Below are 23,833 nucleotides of genomic sequence, written 5' to 3'. Positions count from 1 at the left end.
TGGTATTTTTTAAAAAAATAACCATAACACTTGGTCATAAAATAGAGTCCTATTAAAAAGTCACAAATTATTCTGTGGGCTATTAGAAATACCTTGTAAGAGTAAGAGAAGCACTGTTCTCTTTTCTAGATGCCAAGTGACTCTTGTCTGTTTTGCAGTGGGAGAGTTCCAGTGCCCATATCTCTGTGTGTCAATATTCCCTGCACTACCAGACAAGCAGCTGTTTTCCACATCCATGAGCTGCCTGTCACCAGACACCACGTTCTGCTTGAGAATGATTCACCTTTTTTCCCCCTAACACTTTTAGCTCAGTTGGAATGACAGGGTTGATGAAAAACTTTTTGGGCTAAATGAAAAAAATAGTTTTTAAATCCTAAACCAGCACTTTCCTTCTCTTTTAAGCTGTTTGCCAGGAAGCATCCTGCATCTGGCTGTGTCTTCCTTCTAAAACACAAAGTTTCTGGAGAATCCCCCTTCTGGGTTCTCACTGGTTTAATGTGGATAGTGATTTGATAGGGATTCTCAATGGTGATTGTATAGAGCAGTCAGCTTATCTCACACCAGAACTGTAAATCAGATATGCCACAACATTTATTATCCTTATCTCCCTTATTTAAGAGCTCAAACCTGTCAGATGAAACCATAAATCTGCTCCTTGCATCAAGCCTCTTAATATTCCAGTTGATGTTTGTTTCTGAAAACTCTCTGCCAACATTTCATTTTCCTCTCATACTGACACTTAATGCCTTAAGTGCTTGGAAAGATAAACACTGGCTTTAAGCAGTACAATCTCATGATCAGTTTATCTGAGGATTATTACACGGGTGCACGGAGGAGTCAGTCACAAATTGAGCACTTTTTGCTGCTGGTTTAATTGCAGTGAATGGGGTGGAATGGTCTGAGAATCACTGACCTGGGATGTAGAGGAGATCCAACTCACAATTTTATCCGATTAAAACCTGCTGGGGTGGGACACCAGGCTGTAACTGGGACCCAGGCTGGGGGTAAGGAGAGAAGATGAATTTTACTGGAGGCTGAACTGGTGTCTGCTGAGCACAGCAGGACAGACCAAGAACCAGTGGCAAAAGGCTGAAGACAGATTAACTGAAACAACAAAACAGACACAAACATTTTATAAGGGAAGGTGATTAACCTCTGGAAGAAATAAAACAATTGACTGATTCTCCTTTTCACTACAAGGCAAAGCAGGAAGTCTCTTCAGTAGATGCTTGAATGAAACACCAACAATTGGATTTAACAAATGGGAAATGCAATTGTCTGCAGTGCACAGATGATTAGATTTGATCTCAGCTCCCTTATGAACTTTAAGTGTCTTCCCTGTCTCAGGTACAATAATACAAATTCAAAATTCAAAGTGCATTTTCATAGAGCTCAGATGCATTTTCAGTGGCAAGGCAAAAGTGAGCCAGCTCTGCTCCAGACTGGGCAAACAGCTGGAATAAAAATGTCTTTAAGTGTTAGAGAGCTCCAAAGGCAAAACTCATCTCTCAGAGCCATGGGATCCTTAAATAAGGACACACAAGCCTTTGTTTGCTGTAGTGCTCTTTTTCCTTTTCAGCCCCATTTTGAATAGATTAAGTTGTCTGAAGTAGAGTTTATGGTTTACAACAAATGCTACTTTCAGCACAGCCAGAAAAGCTGGAGTCTTCCAGTGGAAAAAGCATTTTAGAGCTGATATTGTATTAAAATAAACCAGCACAAGCTCATCCCCTTAAATGTAAACCAGGCAAGAAACCAATAAAGTTTTATTTTAGTGCATATTGACTGAAATGTAGAAAAGAGTCTTCCAGATGTGCTGGGAAAGAGCAGTGACAGATTAAAACAAGGTATGGGACTGGTCAGTGCCCCCCAGCTCTGCCCTCCTGGCACGAGACAAACAGCTCAGAACCTGCCTGCACATCACAGAGTGTTCCCTCAGCACATGAACAGAGTCTGAGAGTCTCTGAACAGGAGAAACAGCAAGAAACAACAAATCCTTCACTTAGCAGAGGCACACAAAGCAGAGCAGCCACTCCAGAGTCTGCAGAGCTCTTGTCACACTCCTGCTCCAGACAGGAGCTTTCACTCAAGGCAGGAGGGCACCGTGCTCAAAAAATGAAATAAAAGCAGCGAAATGTTTGCTCAATTTTCTGACTTTTCCATTCAAGGCTTTAACTGCTCCCAGCAGTCGATCTCTGTTTGCAGAAAGAATAAGAGTTACTTACCCATCCCTGGGGCAGCACACCAGGCCAGGGGAGGAGCTGCTCACTGGTCACTCTGCACGGCAAATCCTGGGCAAAATGATAGTGAATAAAGGTCAAACTGAGCTCAGAAGAATCCAATTAGGGCAACTGCCAATTAATTATTGCCCAGGTAATGCAACCATCCCTGATATCAGTGCACACCTCTCAGAGTCCTCTTCCAAAGATATTTTTTGGTGAGTTTAAAATCTGCTTAGTGGAGCAAGTTCCCCATTCTGCTTTCAGCAGCTTGCAAACACCTCACACAGGCCAAAATCCTCCTGGGGTTTATCTTCACTGGAAATGTAAATCCCAGCAAACAACAGAACATCTTTCACTGCAAACTTCCTTCCTAGGCTTAACTGCTCCCAGGGCTGCTCCTGGTGACATTTCTGTGCCAGTCTGACACTTCTTTCTTTTATTTGGTTGCAGCTTGTAAATCTGACCTGCAAGAGTGACCCAGCAATAATCACAGTGCTCCCTTTGGCTGGGTTCAGTCTTTGAACTAGGTGCAGCTCTGCCTGCACGAGCAGGTTGCCAGAATTACTACCCAGTTACAACTCCTCTCAAATATACACAAATAATTCCTCCAAATTCACATTTCACTACATTATTTGCGCCAACAGGTGTCAAGGCAAGAACATGCTGGATGGTTTACTGAAAACTGGTACTGATTTCAGTTTGGGAGTACATTCTCCTAATGAAGAACACGTTAGAGGCGAGGATGTTTTCAAAACAACTGGCTCTGTTACGTTAGACGTTAAAAATAAAGATATGCTTTTCTGTATCCTAAAAGAATTCCACAAAATTCACACATACTTGGGAAAACAAAAGATCTTTTTGTATGTGTGTGAAAATTGACCCATTGCTGGAGGAAGAAATTCAAGCTCACAAACAAGTCTGCAATGAGGACAGATCATTTGGGGACTTCTTTACTATGCAGATTCTCAGACCACTCATAGCAGCGATTTTTGAAATTCTTTGATTTTGAAAGGTTCTTTGTGAGGGAAATGTGGTCTAGATGGAATCAGGGGTTTGGGAGCTGATTAGAAACAGAGTCCACTTTCTCATTAAACAGAGCACTTTTCGTGTTCTAAGCATTGAATTCACAGATAGGCCCAAATTTCTGGATTTGAATCCGCAGGCAGATCTGCCCTTCCACTCTCTTTAAGGGAAAGGAGGAAAAGACATCCCCAGTTTATGTTCAGAGCTCTCTGAACTCTGAGGAGAGTTCCCATTCAGCCTGATGTACGAGGTTGACTGGGGCACGAGATGGATTTGGGTTAAACCTCCATGGAACCCTGAAAATTCTCCTCCTGAGGGATGTGGGAGTACCCAGAATCTCCCAGGGACCTCTGGGATTTTCCAGGACAGAACTGGAGAGCTCTTGTCTGTCTCCTCTCACACTCACAGCTTCCCTGTGGCTGCACACACTGCAGGTTGTTATTGCAGTGATTAATTAATGTGCCTCTGCCAATTACTTCATTCGAGGAAATTACAGCAACATCTCCTCTGCTGGTATCACCTGAGATAAGCTCTGGTACCCCAGGGCTGAAATTGTACCTCACTCTCCTTTCCTACAGAACAACAACCTTTCTACTCCACCAGGCTTTCCAGTCCAGATTGTGTTTCAAGAGTTACAAAAGTGGTGTGGTGAAAGCATCACCAAAGGAAATGTCTCATTAATAGTGATAGGGTGCTGTGTTACCCTCTCCCTCCTGCAGAGTGAAAGGTGGTTTCATCTCAACAAAGAAGTGCAGGAGAAATGGTAAAAATCTTTTATTACAGGTTATCTTCTCTCTGTTCCTGTTGATTAAGCAGAGAGGAAAATAAAAGACTCAGAACTGTGATTTTTTTTTTTTTTTTATTGTGCGTTCATAGCTTTATGTTGAATTCAACAACATGAGTTCTTACTGAGCCACATCTGTGAGAGAACACTGTCCAGGTAAAATCAGCTTCTTCTGGCTCCTGTTCAGATGAAATCAATAGGCTTTTTGCCATCATTTTTATAGGCCCAGATACTGCTGTAAATGTAAGGGTGAAATATTTGGACAGGCAGACACATACAGTATGTCCATGCAAACTGCAGCCAAAGCTTTTCAGCCTCCAGTGAGACTGTGTTCTTGATTAATTATAAAAAGGCAAAAATAAGAATTTGATTCAGAAATAACATTGTCTTTCCTCCACCTCGCCTCACACCAGAAGGTGCATTTGGTTTCACCATCACTAATGAGAAGCACAGAGCATCACAGAGCCATGTGCAGTGCTGCTGTGCTGGTTAAAAACAAGCTCTGGTTCATCTGGAGCACAGGCCAGGGGTCCTGAGCTGCTTTTCAAGCACTGAGTGCTGCAGAAGGGGTGGCTGGAGCTTGGGGAACATCCTGGGGATCTATTAAATGGAAATGGTGTTTCTCTGCAAGGTCACCAGGCCAGGATGTCTGAATTGGTGAGCTCAGGAAGAAATGATCCCTGAAAGGGAAGAAACCATCCCTAAAAAGGAAGAAACCATCCCTAAAAGGGATGTATTCCACTGCTCTGGCATTGGCAGCTTCATCACTGCAGTGTGGTTGCATTTTTACCCCTCTTTTCTTCAGTTTTATGCTAACTTCAGGCTTAACACTGACCAAGGGCCAGCCCCACTGGTGGGATTGCTCTGTAGTGAAATCTCCTCTTTGGTGCAGCTCCCTGAACAGCATCCCACATGAGGAATCTGTTCTTGAGGTTAACTGAAGGATGCAGAAGTGATCATGGGTTTTGTTTTCTTCAGTTGCCAATCTCTGCCTGGGAAAGGCTTTTTAAATAAATCAGTATTTTCTCTGTTTGCTGGCTCCCCAGTGATAAAGGGAAGGACACACAGAGTTCCTCTACACCTGGACATCCCAGTGTAGCAGAGGACAAATGATGGCATGGGCTGGATCACCTTCCTGTCCAGCTTTTATTCCCTTTGGCTCACACATGGGTTAGTGGGGAGTGGCAGCTGAATCCAGAGGACACCAGAGCCTCTAAATTAGCATTGAACTTATCTCTGATGCAGTGCTTGTACAATCTCTTTGGACACTGATATGGTCAGGGATCAGTAAGGGATCCCCAAGCTGTTGAACATGAAATAAAATGAAAATAAAAGTTCTCAACAGTTTGTACTTGGAGATTCCTCCACAACCAGTGTGTGTTTTCAGTGGCAGACACAGCAGTGGTTACATGTGAGGCAGCCTCACAAAAAAATGAAACTAAGAAAGAAAAACTGAGCCCAAAAGCAAAGATGATAAAGCAGGAGATGAAAAGAAAGTTGGTTTCAAAGACAAAATCTTTAGAAGGCTTTTGGAAAAACAAGTGAGGAGAGGAGAATATGTGGAGTTGACTAGAATATTTTTAGTGAGAAAATGAGTTCAATGGCCACAAATCTGTGTCTCCAACACACTGGGATGTTTCACATTAACGTTCATAAGCAGACGTGTATTTTCTTCCTCATTGAAGCTTTTTCCCTCTTCTATTTTCAGAGCCCTCTGGAGTGCTCAGATAACCCCTCTCTGTAAGTCAATCCCAGCAGGACACTATTTAATAAGACTCTTTTTAAGATAAAATTTCCACAAAGGTGGAAATAATGCTGTACCTACGGTCCTCTTCAAAGGAAGCAGAACAAGAGAATTTCAGTGTGGAAAGCCCCTTTTGGGTGATTCCAGTCCCCTTCTCCCTGGTGCAGGACACAGCAGTGCAGAGGTGTGTGATAAATGTGATTATGGCAATCACTGAGCCTCAGCTGGACACCCCTGAATTACATTATTCTGTTCCACACCGTTCCCACTGACCCTGCAGTGTCCTCCTACCTACTCTGACCTGTCTCAGGGTGGTGTCAACTTCATCTGGCTGCTAAAGGACCTGAACAAGAGCTGGAGCCCGTGCTACGGCTCCTCTCTTTGCCTTCCTGCTCCTCTCAGAGGCAATGACAGGGTAAGGAACAGAGGAACCTGCTTTGCCTGCTCCACTCTAACAGAAAATCCTCTCTTGGTGCCTTCTCGTGTGTCTAAATATACCTCTCTCTTGAGCAGAAGATTATTTATATTATTTATATTATTTATATTATTTACAATATTTATAATATTTATAGTATTTATAATACTTAAATAGTTATATTATTTATATATTAAATTTATTATATTTATATTCTTTATATTATATACATTATATATTCTTATTATATTACTATATATTATTGTATAATATACTATCTATTAATTATAAATTATATGTATTTTAATTATAATTATATTATTACAGTATAATTATAGTATATTAGAATTATAATTAGTAATATATAAGTGTATCTAAAGTTGTTATAATATATAATAAATATATAATATACAATATACAATATACAATATATAATATTTAATATATAATATATAATATATAACATATAACATATAACATATAATATGTAATATGTAATATATAATACATAACATAAAATTTATAACATATAACATTAACATATAACATATAACATATAGCATATAATATATAATATATAATGTATAATATATATTATATATTATATATTATATATTATATATTATATATTATATATTATATATTATATATTATATATTATATATTATATATTATATATTATATATTATATATTATATATTATATATTATATATTATATATTATATATTATATATTATATATTATATATATAATATAATTTTGAATACATTAAATGCTAATACTAATACTAATACTAATACTAATACTAATACTAATACTAATACTACTACTACTACTACTAATAATAATAATAGTAATAATATATGAAATCCCATAATCCCATTCTGGTAGGGGCTTTCCTTTTATTCTGTACCAGGGAGAACTGTCCTTGTTCATGTAAGGCACTTGGGTAATTGAGCTATTAATTGATTTGTCATGTTGATTTTGGGCAGGTTCTCTCCAGCCTTCAGAATTTATTTTCTTAAAAGCCAGAAAGAAGCATTTTGAGTCCTGCCCTCAGCAGGTGTTTATTTCTGGCCTGTGAGTGCCCTGAGCAGGGGTGTGCCTGTGGAACCAGGGTGATTCTGCTGCCCCTCTCTCCCCAGCAATCTGCGTCAGGCAGGAAACCCTCAGCCTTTCGTGTCCCTTCAGGGGCAGGAAAATCAACAAAGTGAGAAATGCTCAAGGTCTCGTGCGCTGTCCAACAGCCCAAAGCAGCAGAAAACAGGAACTGGAAGTCTTTGCAGTTTATTCATCACCCTGCTCGCTCTGCCCCTTACACCCACAAGATAAAAGGACAATAGGATATATATTCTTTATTTACTGTATATTGGCTAGTCTATTTTGCCTGTATTTCAAACCATGAAAGTTTTTAAACACAGGCAAAACTTCAGAAAATACTCATTGTTTAGAGAAAATAAAAACAAAAACACAAAAATTGTGAAGCTTACAATAAAGCCAAATACTTTTTTAAAGAACCAAACCATTTTGTGTTGATTTTGATACACTGTTTGCATATGTATAAGAAATTTTTCCTTACCGCTGACATTTCTTTTATTGTTAATGAATAACAAGTGTTATAAAAAAAATCTAAACTATTCAAGTTATCTCTTTTTCTTCCCTGCTAAACTGAATTGATGTACCCCTGGGAAAGGTTTTAGTTCTGCAAAATCAGCACGTCCCACAGAATCTTTTGTGCCATAGGAAAAATTTTATCTACCTGCATCCGGTGATTGTTCTATTTTTCACCTCAAAGAGACCTCAGCTGGATCAGGTCAGCTTTCCTATTCTAGTTTACATTTATTTCCAACAGGAAGCCGAATCTGTCAACAACTGAGTATTCTGCTAGTAATTAGAATCCCATCCAAGACGTGACAGCTTTTTCTAGCACGCTGCAAGAACGGAAAAAGGACATTTTGGATGAATTAGAGGTACTAATATGAAGGTGTGTCACCCACTAGGCATTGCTGATTTGTCATGACAATAACTCCATGGCAATTTCTAAAATACCTACTCCTGGCTACTGTTTTCACTACTGATCACAGACTCATTCAAGACCCCAAAATTTGGTGTTAATATGGGTATCCTAGAGGACCTGGCTTCCAAAGGAAGTACAATCAGCTTGGATGCAGTTTTCAGAGATTCAAAGAATATCCTGAGTTAGAAGGGAGCCACAAGAGTCAGCCAGTCCAGCCCCTGTCCCCACTCAGACCCCCCAAAATCCTGCCCTGGGCATCCCTGGGAGCACTGCCCAAACCCTCCTGGAGCTCTGTCAGCCTCAGGGCTGGGACCATTCCCTGGGGAGCCTGGGCAGTGCCAGCACCTCTGGGGGATGAACCTTCCCTGATCTCCACCCTAAACCTGCCCTGGCCCAGCTCCAGCCCTGGGTCCTGCCACAAGTCCAGAGAGAAGAGATCGGTGTCTGCCCTTGCCCCCAGGAGGAAGCTGCAGGCTGCAATGGGATCTTGACCATCCCAATGTTTCTGTAATATTTCCTTTCCATTTGTCTCACTTAAAAAATAAATAAATATTGGTTGTGATTATTCTACATATTGAAGTGTCATTCTCTCTTCTTTTTATTTTTTTATTTTCCTGCCTCTCTGATTTTGCTTCATTGCCAGGAATCCTTCCACTCCAGGAGTTCTGCGATTTTGATTGACTCTAAGAAATTGAACTACTGTGTTTTGTTACAGAGTTTAATTCTGTTTGCTTTTGGAAAGGTTTTAGGATTATCTGCCTGCTGACCTTGGCTTGAGCAGAACAAAACAGCCAGTGTGCTCCAGGGGGTCAGTGTTATGGCATGGGAAAGCTCCTCTCTGGAGCTCTCCTGCAGTGGGTGAAGCCTTGGGGCTGCACTGTGCTGTGTGCTCTGCACACAAACTGTGCAAGAAAACAACGAGCACTATCACTAACGAATTCATTTCCATTTTTTCCCTTTCAGCACAGATTAAACTTAACAGCTACAAAGCCAGAACAGCTGTAGGCAAATAACAGCAGAGCCCAGAATGGACTCTGGCCCTAAAAACATCACTCAAAGCCTCCAGATTTGCAGAGCCCCCTGCTCATTCTCCATCGGGGATGGTTGGCAGAGCTGCCACAAACTGCTTCAGTTCTCTGCAGCTCAGGATGGACTGAGCTCACTGGGAAATGACTTTCTGGGAAGCCTCTCCCTTGTTTATTGCAATTCCTTGTTTTCTGGAAGAGACTGCGGGATTGTTCTGGCTGTTGTGAATGTGACCTCAGATGTTTGAGTTGTTGTTTCTCTAGCTGGGAGGATTTAGCAGCATGGCTCAGGGACCAGCAAAGAATGTGCCCAGTTGGTGTGAAATGTTCACCTGTGTCAGTCAAAGTGCCCATGGATAATAAAATTAATGACTTAAGAACACAGCACACAAAGTGGTGAAATAGTTAAGGCAAATGTATGATGGCTTAATGCCACAAAAAAAAAAAAATCCAGAAAACTCAAGCAAACTTGCTATCAGGGATCAATCATATTTCCCAAAAGGAGCTCAGTCTGGGACTTCTAGCAATGAATCTCCAGGAATTGCTGAGCTTCTCCTTGCTGGGACAAAGAATTTAAATTATTTCAGGCCTGACTTCGGGCATTTACCACCAGGGCATGTTTGGCAGGGCCCAGCTGAGGGAATATTCACAGGGTGGGCTGGGGAGGAACAGCTCCTTGTTCTACCACAGCTGGAATGTTTCATAGCTGCTTTCCCATTTGGGGATATCTCACTGGACTCTTTCTGTGCTTCAGGAAGAATTCTCTGCCCTCGCAGCTTTGCTGACTTCTCTGATGGGAAGAGCAGGAGAAATGAGTGCCCTGATGTTCTCTGAGTGCCTCTGTGAAAGCTCTCCTGCTTTTTCCAAACTTCTTCCCAGGCTGCTGGGCAAGGCCCTGGTTTTGGGATCAATAATAGCAGAGCTCTGCTCTGCTGCTCTGCCAGAAATCCCCTCTGGATGTGGATCAGACATCGGCTCTGGACCGTGCTTATGGTGAAATGCAGAGTGCAGGTCACAGCACTCACTCTCACTTTCCCTGACTGGAGGAGGACAGGCCACTTCTGACAGAGTAAAAATGCTGGAGCAGGAGCTGCAGGAGATGCCTCATTAGGACAGAGACTTCTGCTCCAACATAAACTTCTCATTACTTTTTAATACATTCAAATAGGCAAGTTTGCTCGCTGTGGAGCAGTGCTGTGTGCGATGTTATTCTGTGTCATGACTTCTGAGCTGGCACAAGGAGCCCTTAAGCTGGATTTATTGTTTTGTTGAATCATGACCTCAGGGATTTGTGAGAGAAATGAACTGCAGCCAAGTGCCAGAGATTTTAAGGCAGTTTACAAGTGGAACCTCGGTCAGGCTGAAGTCAACAGCAAATCCCTGTATTCTCTTCTGGAACAAACCCACTTGAAAGCTGAAACGTGAACTTTGTGTGAGAACATACGGAGCAGCTTTGGTGTGGCTTGAATTTCTGGCCTGAGGCTCCAAGGAGAGGATATTCATTGTCTCAGAATGATGGAGAGGCCATCCCACCCTCCTTTGGGATGGGGGCTGGAGCAGGCTCACACCAGCATCCTGAGCATCCTAAACTTTCCCTCCCCCCTTCTCTCACAAATCCCCTCTGCAGTGTTTCTGCTCTACTGCTGCAGTTGATGCTCCCACATTTAGCCTGGTTCAAGCACGAGGCAGGAAACACTAAAATGATCCTTGTTTTGGAAAAGTTTCCTTAAATCCTCCTGGTTCTGCCATTGGTGTCCTTCCAGCCAGTGACTAAGTAGTCAGAGCTGGATAAAAGCCACTTCTCCCATCTCTCCCCCAGATTCTTTTCCAACACATTTTGAAAGGCCCAAGATCCTTTCCACTGCAGTAGGGAATATTTTGGTAGATGAAATATAATGTGGCTTATATAAAGCTGCAGGATGCAGAACACAATCCCATTCAGATCCAATCAAAGCTTCCCTGAATATGGACATCCATTGGAAATTTTCCCTTTTTTTCACCAAATTTTCAGAATCACTAAACCAGCTGAGTTACTTTTTCATGTTACTTTAAAATATTAATTTTCTTTCAACCAATAAATGATCTTAGCTAGAAAATAATTTGCATTAGTTGAGCATATGGGTTGACTCAAAGACAAGTTAATTACAGAACACAGTGCAGAGAACCTTTGCCTACTTGAAGGAGACTGCTACAAAAAGGAAAAATGAAATAGGTGCTATCTCTTTTTAAATTAAATTGCCTGTTACGGGGGATGTGCTTTATTCAACATGAAACAGAGTCTAGATGAAATGAGGAAGGAAAAGAGAAAATGAGATCGAGGAGGCATTGGGAGAAGAAGAAGAGAAAATTACTAAATAAAAGGCTGGAAGAGAGAATGAGGGTTTTTTCTGTATTTTTCAAAAGGTCCCGAAGGATCTGAGGTAACACTGAGAGATGCAAGACAGAAGAGAGAGAACAGGACTGAACTGTGCTCCACACTCTGCTGGGTTAAGGGAATTTCTGCTGCAGTTGCTGAAACTAAGTCAGAGCTGGGCTCTGATTTTAAGAAAAGAACCTTCTTAACCCAAACAATTCCTACCACAGACTCCCCTGTAATTGTCCTTGGGAGCAGGACAAAGCTGAGGCCACAGCCTGACACACCAGGCTGAGCCTTGCTTTCAGCTCAGGATATCTTCATGCACAACATATAATTTCAAAAGCCTGCTTTAAACACTGGGATGATACAATTCTGCTCTCTGTGATTCCTTGCAGATTATATATGTGGATATTAATTATGTAAAGACATTTATCATTCATGTACATTTGGTCATGAATATAAACATGGGAGTCATGCCAAGGGCCAGGGAGAGGCTCTGCTGAATTTCAGAACAAGACCTTCTGGTCCCATTTCAGTCTGACAAGTGGCTCTCTGATAGGATCAGAGAAGTCTTGGTGCACATTAGAGCTACGTGTTCCAGTATGAGACCATTGAGAACTGGGAAGCATTTCCAGGCTTGACCTCACAGGTGTGAAAATGGAATTCCCCCAGAGAAGAAAAGATGAAAAATGTGAGATAACTTTTCCCCAGCCATGTGTGCAGTGCATGCTTGCAAAGAGCCCTGTAATATTCAGGGTCATTAATCTCAGTGTACAACACATCTCCAAAAACCTACAGGATCTGAAATACTTTGTGCATGAATTCAGATCAATATAATGAATACCAGATTGTTGTCTGTGTTTCCTGACATTGCTTGTGCAGGATAGAAGATTATAACATCAGAGTTATAATTATGGAACCAAAAGCCTCGGATTTATTGAGTTAGTTTGGTACCTGCAATTTACTCTCTTATTGATCATTCCCCATTCAAACTTTTATTTATCCCATATCTGGAAAATGCACAGCACATGAACCAAGCACCAGTTCACATTTGATCTCCCTCCAAAAGCTTTGTTTAGTTTGTTTGATTTTTGAATATACCTTCAGCTCTAGGTCACACCAACTGTGGCAATGACAGCTCTTTAGAGTCATTGCTCTCATAAAAAGGGATTTAAGTCCCTGCTTCTCAGAGTCCATCAGTTTTACTGTCTGTGTGAGAGGTTTGGATGTGGCAGGTATCAGCCAGCCCTGCTGTAAAGCACTATTTGATCACAGGTAAGAAAAGGAAACTGTTCCTGTAAATATCTGGAGATTTCTGGAGGAGTGCAGAGGATCTGTTCTATTCAGTGAATCAGTACATGGCTCATGGCCAAATCACCTCACAGACACAGCATTTCTGAAGCCTTTCCAAGGCATTTCACACATTTGGATTGTCCTGTGTGTGGTAGGGACGAGCTCCAAGAGAAAACCTGAATGCTAATTTCCACGTGTTCTCAGGGATCTAAAAGATTAATACATAATCCTATAACCCAGCTTTTGGATGACATCTGTAGATGCACTTTCCTACTTAAATCAAGAATGTCTTCATAATTAACTCTTTGGAAAGAATAAACTGATTCACAGATGTCATTAAGAGCATAATTTGGTGTAATGAGCCATCATTACAAGATAAAATCCAGCCAGGCTCAGAAATTACTGCCAATTTGTACCTGAGTCTGGACTTTCCTGGTGTCTGTATTGGCAAGGCAAGGTAGGCACGGGTTTGGGGCAAAATGGGGGGATTTCTGTGGGGAAGGGCAGGACTGAGCTCTGCACCAAGGGGGTTTTTATTGGCCCCAGGTGCAGTGGTACTGGGCACATCAGGTACTTTCAAAAGGACCCTGGCCTGTCCCACAAGGATAGAGAGAAACTTCAACTGTGTAAAGCTTGAGGAGCAGTGCAGGAAATTTGTTTTTTTTGTTGTTTATTTGTCGTTTGTTTGTTGTTTTTTTTTTTTTCCAAATCCATCTTGTTCTAAAGGAATTCTGAACACGAGCAATCTACTCAGGATTCTAACCTAAAGCAGGGATGTGCCTCACCCAAACAGTGCTCAGGTGTTTCATATCCCAGATATAAAATCCAAAAATCTAAAAATCTAAAAATCTAAAAAATCCATTCAAGAGCAGGTGACAAAAAAGGCTTTCCAAGGCAGTCTGTGGCCAGCTGGGATGTGTTGGCCAGGCAGACCCAAACCCAGTGATGCCAAACTGGTGCCAGTGTTCCCAGCAGAGCAGGATGCTGGGGTGGATCTGATGCCTGCCTTGTTTACACGCTCCCTTCGCTGCTTTCCTTTGCTCAGTAATTCCTTTGCAGAGGGAATTTGGGAATTTCTTATGGCTGAGCAGTGCCAGAGAAAAGCAGAATTGGGGAGCTTTTGTACAGCATCAAAGTCAGAGCAGAGCTGAGGAAACAGAGCACTTTAACCCTAATTTGACACATTATTAAATTCAAAAAGGGCAGGGGAAAAAACATTCTCATGAAAGGGGACCATGAGGAGCCTTTTTTTCCCCAGGACTTGCCAGCCCTAAATTAGTATTCTGTGCTCTCTGAAGGAGGAATGCTTTTTTTTTTGTGCTGTACTGCTTCAAAATGGCCCTTCAGAATGTGTTTCTCAGCATGCAGGGAATAGCTGAAGGTCTTGTAAAATAAAAGTGCATTCAAACCAGCACTTGGAACTCACAAAGATTTTGGGCTTTCTATGACCCCAGTCCTCCCATTCTTCTACAACTACTATCCAAAACGAAATATTTTTATCCAGCTGGCCTCCCATATAACAAAATAAGCCAGAATCTTTGTGTTAATTTGCAAACTGGGCGCTTCTCTGGGGTTTGGGCACTCCCAGCTGTAATTTATTCTTTCATGTGACATTTATTCCCAGCACAGTGACACTGGCAAGGGCAGCAGCAGGCTCTGGCCAGGGCAATGTGGGTACTTGCCAAGAGAGCCACGAGCTCCTGCCCCTCTGGAAAGGCTCCAATGGTCACTGCAAGGGGCTGGAGGCAGAGAAGTTCCCTGTTTTTGCAGCCCCACCATCCTGCTGGGAGCAGAGCCATGAGCCCTTTCCCCAGGGATATCAGCCCAGCTCTCTGTGTAATTCTGTCTTGCTTTCTTCTGCCCTTTCACCAGACAAGGGACTCCACACCCAGACCAAACGCACAGAATGGATACCAGAAACCTTGGATGGATACAAGTTCCAGCTCATTTCCATTGCTTTGATTAAGCTGACATCAGGCCTTTAATTCGTCATAACCTTTAGGTTCTTTTACAAAATTAAATCATTTTCTTATCTGTTACTGATCATTTTCTTGTGTTCCTTCCCTGGGAGATTAAGTGAGATAGTATCTGTAAGCACTTTGAAGATGTTAAAGTGCTTATTACTGGATTTGAAAAGTCAACAGAATCATAAAGTAACAGGGTAAAAATATGTATTAAAAAAGAATAAATCCCAGACACCGCTCCTGACTCATCAACACAGCTGGATGCTGAGTCCTTCTGACCCTGGATCATGTGCTGCTCTTTATCCCATGATCCAAATCCCACTGACTGCCCAGGTGAGGAAAAACAAGGGCATCATCTAATTCAGATTCCCTGTTTCCCCCTGGGGTCCAAAGCTTGCTTTTCTCTGAGCAGAAAGGGAATTTTACATCACCAGGTTCTGGCCTCGCATGTGTAGGCAGACAGCTCTGGTTTCACAACTTGAACATCCTGGGCTACAAATTACAGCCTGATTCAGATGCTGCTTCATATGTGGCTCATCTCTGCCCAAGACTTGCTGGGAGTTAGGCAGGGCTTGGAGCTTCAGTTTAACCTCTTGGTGCCTGGCTGCCAATGCCCCCAGGGAATGGAAAGGAGTTGCAAAGTGGAGCCCTTCCAAATTCAGGCCAGGAAGAGTCATAAGGACACAGAGCACTGGACAGAAGGATTTCCCTTCCAGTTTTCCAGTCCACGGTAATTGAAGAATTAGTGTGCAACTAGTGGCAAAATAATGCAGAGCAGAACATGGATTCAGGGTGGATGTTAATGTCTGGGAGGAGATATTGGAGGTGGTGAAAAACCATGATGTCACCTGGTTGATGTCCCTTTATCTCCTGGATATCATCAATCTGGGGAACAGGAATACACTCTGGAACAGGGTTTTGCCTTCACTCAGCAGTTTTTGCAGCCAGGCCTCTGAGGGCTCCTGGAATATGAACCCTCCAACACCTGCACTGCACAGACCTCCCTGTGTATTTTAAAAACTTGTTTTCTCCTCTGAAGTCTCCCTCTTTGCTTCTCCAGAGCTTCTCTTCAGTCTTGCCATCTTGGAAAGACTTCAGTCAAACCCATCAGAGAAAGATTTGGTTTTCATTGCTCACATGTGACGTGTCTTGCTGACCTTTTGGTGCATCTGCTAACCCTGGTCACAGTGACACTTCAATTTCCCCAAACAGAAAGGAGGAACGAAAATCCAGAGGGTTTCATCTGCAAAGCTTCCACCTCTGAACTCAATAAAACAATGTTTAAATTGAAGGAATTAATAAGTACCAGGAACCTTTTTTTGACCTCAGAGAAGCACAGAGAGTACTGCAAAGGAACAGCAATGTCTGCAGAAGTGTGATTCAGATTTCTTGTACCTTCTTTACAGAGCTTCTCTCGGATATTAGTTCTGCCCCTTGTGCTTCTCTGACACTGAGCAAAGCCTGCTCAGCTAATGCTTTTACAACTCAAAGAACCTATTTTATCTGATTATTTTCCAGCCTCTTGAAATTAGGGTTTGAAACTGCTCTTACAAAGAGCCATCTGAACTGATGAGAATGTGAAAAAATAGCTCAAGTGCCTATCAGAGAAATATCCTGACTGTCAGCTGCTTCTGGGGAAGAAACGACTGAGCTACAAGAGGAAGCACCAAGGGCTGTTTAGCCCCTTTTTTGCTTCTAAACAGGAAATTGTGTAAGCATGGTTTGAGGAACAAAGTGGGGAGAGCTGAGGTGTGAACTCTGCTAAACCCCAGAGGTGCTGGGACTGAGGCTGCATTTCAGCAGCTCGGAGAAAAATGCAGAGAACGGGCTTTTTTCATTGATCCTGTTATAAATGCACATCATATTCTTGTCTTTTGGCAAATATCATAATGAATGTTATATGTATGAGATTAGAAAATTTAGCTGTATTAATATAGTTTCCTTTATTTCTGTTACTGATGAAACTTAGAAATAGTGGTATAATACATACATGTTAAGCTATGGCATAGTATTAAAACAAAAACTACTTTTGTTTGTATAACCCAAAGACTGAAAAAGATAGCTAGAGAACCCCTGCACTTATAAACTATCTTATCCAGATGAAGAGAGCAGTGACCAGAGCTCTGGGGAGGAGGAATTTATTGCATTTCTGGTATCAGGGAATGTAAATCTCGATGGCACCAAGAAGATTGATCTATTGGGAAGGGGGCAAGAGAAAACTAAACAGAAGAACACCAAAGATCCTAAGAAGAATGTCTGAATATGTATGAGAATTTATGGATATGTAGTAGGGTTCTGTTTTTAAGGGACAATCCTTTGTTAGTGAGATGTGCTCTCTTGGCTGAATGCAGAGACACCATATCTATATACTTCATTTTTGTCTCATAATTGTCTTTTTATTAAACTTTTAAATTCTATAAAAAAACACGTCAACCTGGTTTTTCACAATCCCAGACACAAGGGTAGGAGCAGCACCTTGGCTGTGTGCAACACAAGGGGAAAGAGCAGGAAAGTTTCTGTGTGTAATTCTCTAGTGCTGGCAGGAATAAGGAAAACAGCTCTGTTAATGTGCTGTCTCCATGGGAACTGTGCAACAGGGCACCCACTGCATGGATTTGCTCACTGCAAATCTGCAGTGCACAGGAAATACCTCTATCTTCTGCATGAACTCCAGCATCTGTGGATTTTACTGACTTCTGACACACAAAAAACAGCAGATGTGCCAAAAAAAAAATGGAATTGTCTTATTTCGGATTTCAGTTTTGGAGGTAGACTGCCAAAACCCCTAAAAACAAACCAGGTTTTTATCAGTGGGAAAACAAGGAATGGGAGAGGAAAATTCCCTCCAGTGAAAAGGTCTTTTGTGGGCAGAGGAAGAATTTTTTTTGTAGTGTACTAGAGCTGTGTCTCAGGCACAGATCTAAGAAGAAGGTGTTGATTTTGTTTTGATGAATGATGATTTCTTCTGGGTATTACCCAAAGCCAGAGTGCCTTTGCCTCCAGCTTGTCATATTTGTATCTGAGATTTCACTGGATCTTTCTGGAATTCATGGGACTCATCTGGACTTCTGTAGATCCCAAGGAAAAGTTTTAGATCTGCAGATATTTATTGCAGCTCCTCAGCACTTCAGCTCTTTTTCCTGACACAAGAGTGGTATTTCACATCCATTTCAGAGTGCAGAGGTGGAAGGAGAGGGTGGTGGTAAAATTAATTTTTTCAATTAAAAGCAGTTATACAGATGGACAAAAGTTCTCCTATCCCACACTTGACAGTGTCTGCAACACTGGTCTTTTGATCATGTTTTGGTTATTTCTTCCCCTTAGAGACAGAGTCTCTCCTCTTGCTCAGTTCCTCTCAGAAACTCTTCCTACACCAGCTCATTTCCAGCCTGTGCTTACACAGAAAAAGGGGCTCAGCACAAGAATAATCCTGGGAGATCAGGGGTCTTCTACCTCTAATAACTTCCCAAGACTGAAACATGAAAGTAGCTCAAAATCAAAAGTGAAAAGAAGCAAAAAATGCTTATTCAGAGAAGCACTGAGTTCATGGCAGATTCATTTGCAAGGGGTTTCCTACTTTTCTTTCCATTGAAACACAAAAAATAAAACCTCACAGTTAATCTGCTTAATTTACTCACATCCTGAAACCATTAATAAAACCATTTGGGAAGCCAGTTGGAAGTGATGTTGTGATCTCTTTTTAATTCTTGTAACATCTCTGGAAACTATCACAGTGGGCTTTGCTCTGGGCTCAGGCACCCACAGAGTGGCTGTAGCAGCACAAGTCCTCCCCAAAATTCTGGGAATGCTTTATTCACGGTACTGAGCTGAAGTCTGCAATCATTCTTGTGCCTATCACAAAGAGTTTTATGTGTATAATGTTATTTTTTCAAGGAACTGGTGGCCTCAGCTGGCTCCAGCATTTATAACTCACGTTTTTGCTAGCAACAGAGGGAAGTTCATGCAATTTTAAAAGATTTTAAAAGATTTTAGGTCAAGTTCATCCATGTTTAATGCACTGGGGGATGATCTGGCCTGTTCTGTGAGTCTCAATTTGTTTGACTGCTTAAAACAGCAACTGTGTCCAAGCAAAGAACAGGACTTACACAGTCACACATACATAATTTGTGGATTTTACTACACAATGAAGATGCAATGGCTTTGTGGCTGTGCCCTGATGTAAGCCAGTGGGGTTTCACTGTGAATTCACTGTAGATTTACACTGAGAGGAGTGGGAATGCCAGCATGGCTTTGGGGTTGAGGATTGGAATTTTGACTGTTTCCTCTGAGCAGTGGCTTTGTGCAATTTCCTGCTCCCAGTCCCTTGTCCTTTCTGCTTGTGCCTCCCTCCTTACCCACTGACACTCCACCTTTCCACTTCCCTCTTACTCGTGCTCTGCTGACACATCCTTTAACATCAGCAGCAGCTTTGCTCTTCCTTCCAGACACCCTCCTGCTTCCTGTCCCATCCTCCTCAGATCTGGGAGTTTGATCCCAATTTTCCCTCTGATCCCTTCCTACACACATTCCATGGTTTCCTGGAGTGTTGGTCCTGCTTTGCCTGCTCTTGTTTGGCTGGTGAGGGGAGCCTGTCCAGGAATGCCCCAGGAGCTCAGACCATAGAGAAATGTGACAAACAGCTGGTGAAGGAGGGCAGATAAGGCCCAAGCACCAGCTGAAGGATGAGCAAAATTATTTAGATAAAAACACAAACCAGGTAGGTGACAGCAGTGAAGTATTTCACACTCAGAGCAGACTGAAATCAATGTGGGGAAGAAAGTTTGGTAAATTTAGCTAATGTTGACTCAGCTGGTGTCCCCAGGGTGATCCACTAGATCTGCTTTACAGCTTCCTTGCCTCCTATTTGAGTCTTTATTAAAAAAATCTTTCGACCAACAAAAAAAACCCAAACACCCCCCACCTGCCTCCTTTCCCCTGAAAAAAACTCCAGAGGGTTTATCTGCAAGGGTTCTTTCATCTGTGCTGAGCCTTCCTGGAGCAGATGTGGTTCCAGGAACCACTGATCTGTTTCAGGTACTGGCTGACCAGCTGGAACTGGGAAGAACAAGCTGGAAATGCTCAGCTGAAATCCTCATTACTGAGTGTTTGGCAGAATTATGAGCATTCATTCTTTGAAGCCAGTGATAAATGCCAAGAAAAGCTGAATTTCTAGGACTGCCTATTAAAGTGCCTCCCATGCCCACATCCCAGAGTGTGCATGCATGCCAAAATATCTGATTTAATTACTACATCTGATATATATATATATCAACAAAAATATTTTCAAGTAGATGCTGTAAATTGCAAATGAAATGCTCTAAATCCTCTCCCACTTTACTCCTACAAAGGATTTACAAAGTTTATAAACCTCCCACAACATCCCTGAGACAGGCTGTGTGTCCAGGGAGACACACCTCACTCAGGTGAAACACAGAGTGCACAAAGCAGCAATTGCTTATTAAGGCTATCAGCCCAGGAATAGCATCCATTTGAAACACCAAGGAGAATTCAGGTCAGGAGAACATAATTATCCAAGTTGGAGTTTGTCCAGGTTACCTGGATTACCACTGCTATAAAAAGCGGAGTGGGACCATCAGTGAGTGATTAGGAGCTGTGTTTAGCAAGGCTTTGGAAGCTCCTAATATGAATTAGTGTTCCATTCCAACCAACTTTTGGTATGAGTTGTGCATACATTTCATTAAAATCTCCCCTTTATGTCATGGCATTCAGCTGCTGCTTTCTGGCCAGTCACAACAGTGTGGCTCATTTTTTTCTGAAGTTTCAGTGTGAAAAAATTGCGTATCATTAAGGTCTTCTGCATTATATAAATCATAAAAACTGCTAAATGTTAAAACACTGGTAATTAGTCATCTCTTGTGTTTTACTTTTGGCCTCTTTGTGGTCTCAGCCCTGCAAGGAGCCTCCAGAGTGAACAGGATTAAGGATTCTCCTTCCTATGAGCCCTAAATTGGTATCTCCAGCTGTAAACCCATTAGAAAGGCAATCAGTGTCCCCAGACCTGCTGCACTACACACCTGGACAGCGCAGTGTATTTCCAGCTGTGGGTTAAGAGGGTCAGCAGCCTTTGGAGGAGTGATTTGGGATACCACCCTGTGCAGAGCTCACCCCTGTGCTGCTGCCAGCTCCTGCCACACTTCCCACTGCCTTCCCTGCACTTCGCTTTCAAAGAAATTAAAAACAAATCTCTCATTCCCAGAACAATGGTTATGGCTAAAGGAAATGGAGGCAGACTGGGGCATGGTCAAGGTTGAGTAACTCCTGACAGTTTTCCCTTCTGTGCTGGCCTGTCCTCTGCAGACCTATTTGCTCTCTTTGCTGACTCACAAATCCATGTGGCAGACTTAAAAGCCTTTATTATAAATACACCAATAATCTGAGCTGTCAGTCCTGCGAGCTGCTAAGCTTCTGCTTGGGGCACACATAATAATGAGCTCTTATATTCCTTAATTTTCCAAGAGGGAGAGCTAGGCATGGATTTGTTATCAGACATCTGCCCTGTGGGATTGTACAGGTACTTATTCCCACTTCCACATTCTGGGGAAGGATGAGTTCCCTTGGTTATTTTGCTTGTGAGCAGAGAGGGAAAAAACAGAGCAGCTAATGCTCCCTGTTTTGTCTGTGTGAATTGTGGCACTCAGCAGTTCCTGGAGGGCTCTGGTGCTCCACACAAGGCTGAGGGAGCACAAATCCATGGTCCCACAGCACACTGCCAAGCAGAGCAGTCACAGACAGGACCGTGCAAGGTTCTGAGAGCCCACAATCAGGAGGGAGGCTGTGACAGCAGCTTTGCTATCAACAAGGGAAAGGGAAGTCGTGCTAAGCCTCCAGTGAGCAAAAGTTCATTACCAGCTGTTCTACCCACAAGGTTTTGCTGCCCACCCTCAGCATCTCTGTCTGCACCTTCCAGCTCCTCAGCCTGGGGTTGCCAGAGTAGAATAGCGCTCATATTCATATTTTTATTCTGAGATGTTAATCGAGTAGGCTAATTATATATCTGCCAGGGTTGACACTGGTAGGACTCATGGAACTAGAACCACCTCCCACCCCCTCACACTCCCCTTCTGTTCAGACCCAGGGTATTATTAACCCCCTAACACCAAATCCCTTCCATTCTGTTCTTCCATCATGGCAAATGCATGTGTCAATTAGACTTTTGCCCCTAATTTGCATGTGCCCCTGAGTTTTGAACAGCATGCCTCAGGAAAATGGGTCAAAATTCAATGAAAAAATATTCTGCCACCACTGTTTCTATTAAACCTCTGCTTTCCTTGAGAACATGTTGACTTTCATACATCGGCATGAAAAAACACTCCCCCAAACACGAAGCATTTCAATGTAGTTAAATTATTCAGCTTTGGCTTTGTGCCCAGGAAATATTTTTGGGGTTTGTACATAGAGTTCTCTCGTGCATTTCCATTCAGAAGCAATAGGATTGATACTGTAATGATTGCCGTGCTCTGCAAACATTTGCTGTGCTGTCTGCTGGAGCCAGAGAGGGGGTAATCACTCGTGAACTATTTCTGTGGGAGAGCCCTCATGCTGCAGCAGCCATTTCTGATGAACTGAAATTTATTCAGTGTCAGAACTGGCACTGGAGAGGCTGCAGCTGCTGGGATCAGACCTGGGATCCAAGCAAACAGGAGTTCTTCCCACACTGGGCACCGAGGGCACTGCTGGACCAACCTCACTATTCAACAGCAGCATTCATAAAGCACAATCCTGTAAGGCTGTGATTAAATACTGCACATTCTGTCTCTAAAGCTCAGGCAGTAATGGAACCCCTCACAGTGCTTTCACCTTCTTTTAGCATTCTGCAATTCCTCAGATTGCTCCTACTCACTTTTGGCCATGTTCATCTGCTACTTCTTAACAATAAAATTAAAAAACCCCCAAGATCACTCTTCATTATTTCAAGTAAGAGGCAATCAAAGCAAGATTTGGGTGGGATCTCACCAAGACATGTTCTTTAGAGAGCTGAAAAGGGGTTTTTTTTGATTCAATTTTCCCTATTTCCCATCTCAGGTGCTATGATCCAGGAACTCCCCCCAGACAGAGCTCATTCCCCTCTCAGCCAAAGGATGCAAGTACAAAATGTGTTGCTCTAAATTTTGCACACCACATTCATTTGTGCAAAATCTTAGCTGGACACAGAGAGACTTGTTTCAGCAAACAGAATAAGCCAAGATAAATCAAGGACACTTGTGTTCACACCTATAAAGGTCCTCCAGTTTCTGCTTTCTGATAATCCCATGGCAAATTCTAAGCAGGGAGTAGGATCATGGAATTGTGTAACCACAGAGCCACAGATAGCATCTAGTGTGACTCAGAGCAAATAAAGGAATTTTTCCTCAGAAGCAGAGAAAATATCAGCTCTGTAGGAATTCCTGCTCTACCTGGGGCAAGGACATGAAGGTCAGTAGGTGGAGCAGAATTGCTTTTCACATTTCAGTTTGGGAGAGGAAGATGGTTCTGAAACACATTCAGCATGTAGAGAATAAAATATAATGAGAGATTCCCCGAGCTACTTTGCTTCATTGAGGGCACACCAAGGAATTCCACCAATCTGTTCATGATAAAGCTCATCTGATGGACAGAGCTTTGTGCACACATTATGAGCACAAGTAGCACAAGGACAGAAAAAATAAAAAGAGCAGAGGGTCCCTGATACAGCTGCTGTAAGCCCATCTGCTCAGAACCAATTTCTGAGATGGAGAAAATAGGAAAGAGGGGGAAAAATGGAGAAGAGTCCTTAAAGCATGAGCCTTTTTGGGTTTTAGGATGAATCCTTTGCAGTTTGTGAGAGCAATCATGAGCCTGTCTGAGTAAAGGTAGAGCTGAAGGCACGCACGAGTGGGCAGGGTTTGTGCCCTCTCTGGGGCTGCACACCCTGAGCAGCTCTGCTGGGCTCCTGCATCTGCTGGAACATCACCCAGCCGGTGCCACAGCAACTCTGGGGAAGGATTAGTAC

General features: G+C 42.4%; 1 long non-coding RNA gene across 4 annotated transcripts in view; it reads right to left on the bottom strand.

The window, feature by feature from the left end:
* LOC111934435 (uncharacterized) overlaps window positions 1-23,833 on the bottom strand; it is a 59,128-nt gene that overhangs the window by 14,387 nt on the left and 20,908 nt on the right. For 2 of the 4 annotated variants that reach the window (XR_015275475.1, XR_015275474.1), the window contains exons 1-3: window positions 2,406-2,792; window positions 2,226-2,291; window positions 914-1,104 (exon numbers count right to left, since the gene is read on the bottom strand). This is a non-coding gene — a long non-coding RNA (uncharacterized LOC111934435). Of the gene's footprint in view, window positions 1-913; window positions 1,105-2,225; window positions 2,292-2,405; window positions 2,793-23,833 lie in introns of those variants that run through there. The other 2 variants (XR_015275472.1, XR_015275473.1) reach the window with 1 other exon arrangement.

The sequence above is a fragment of the Cyanistes caeruleus genome, chromosome 12 (assembly GCF_971803275.1).
Source record: "Cyanistes caeruleus chromosome 12, bCyaCae1.hap1.1, whole genome shotgun sequence".
NCBI classification, from domain to species: domain Eukaryota; kingdom Metazoa; phylum Chordata; class Aves; order Passeriformes; family Paridae; genus Cyanistes; species Cyanistes caeruleus.
The sequence above is the reverse complement of the archived record's forward strand: the minus strand, read 5'-3'. Positions and strand labels throughout refer to the sequence as shown.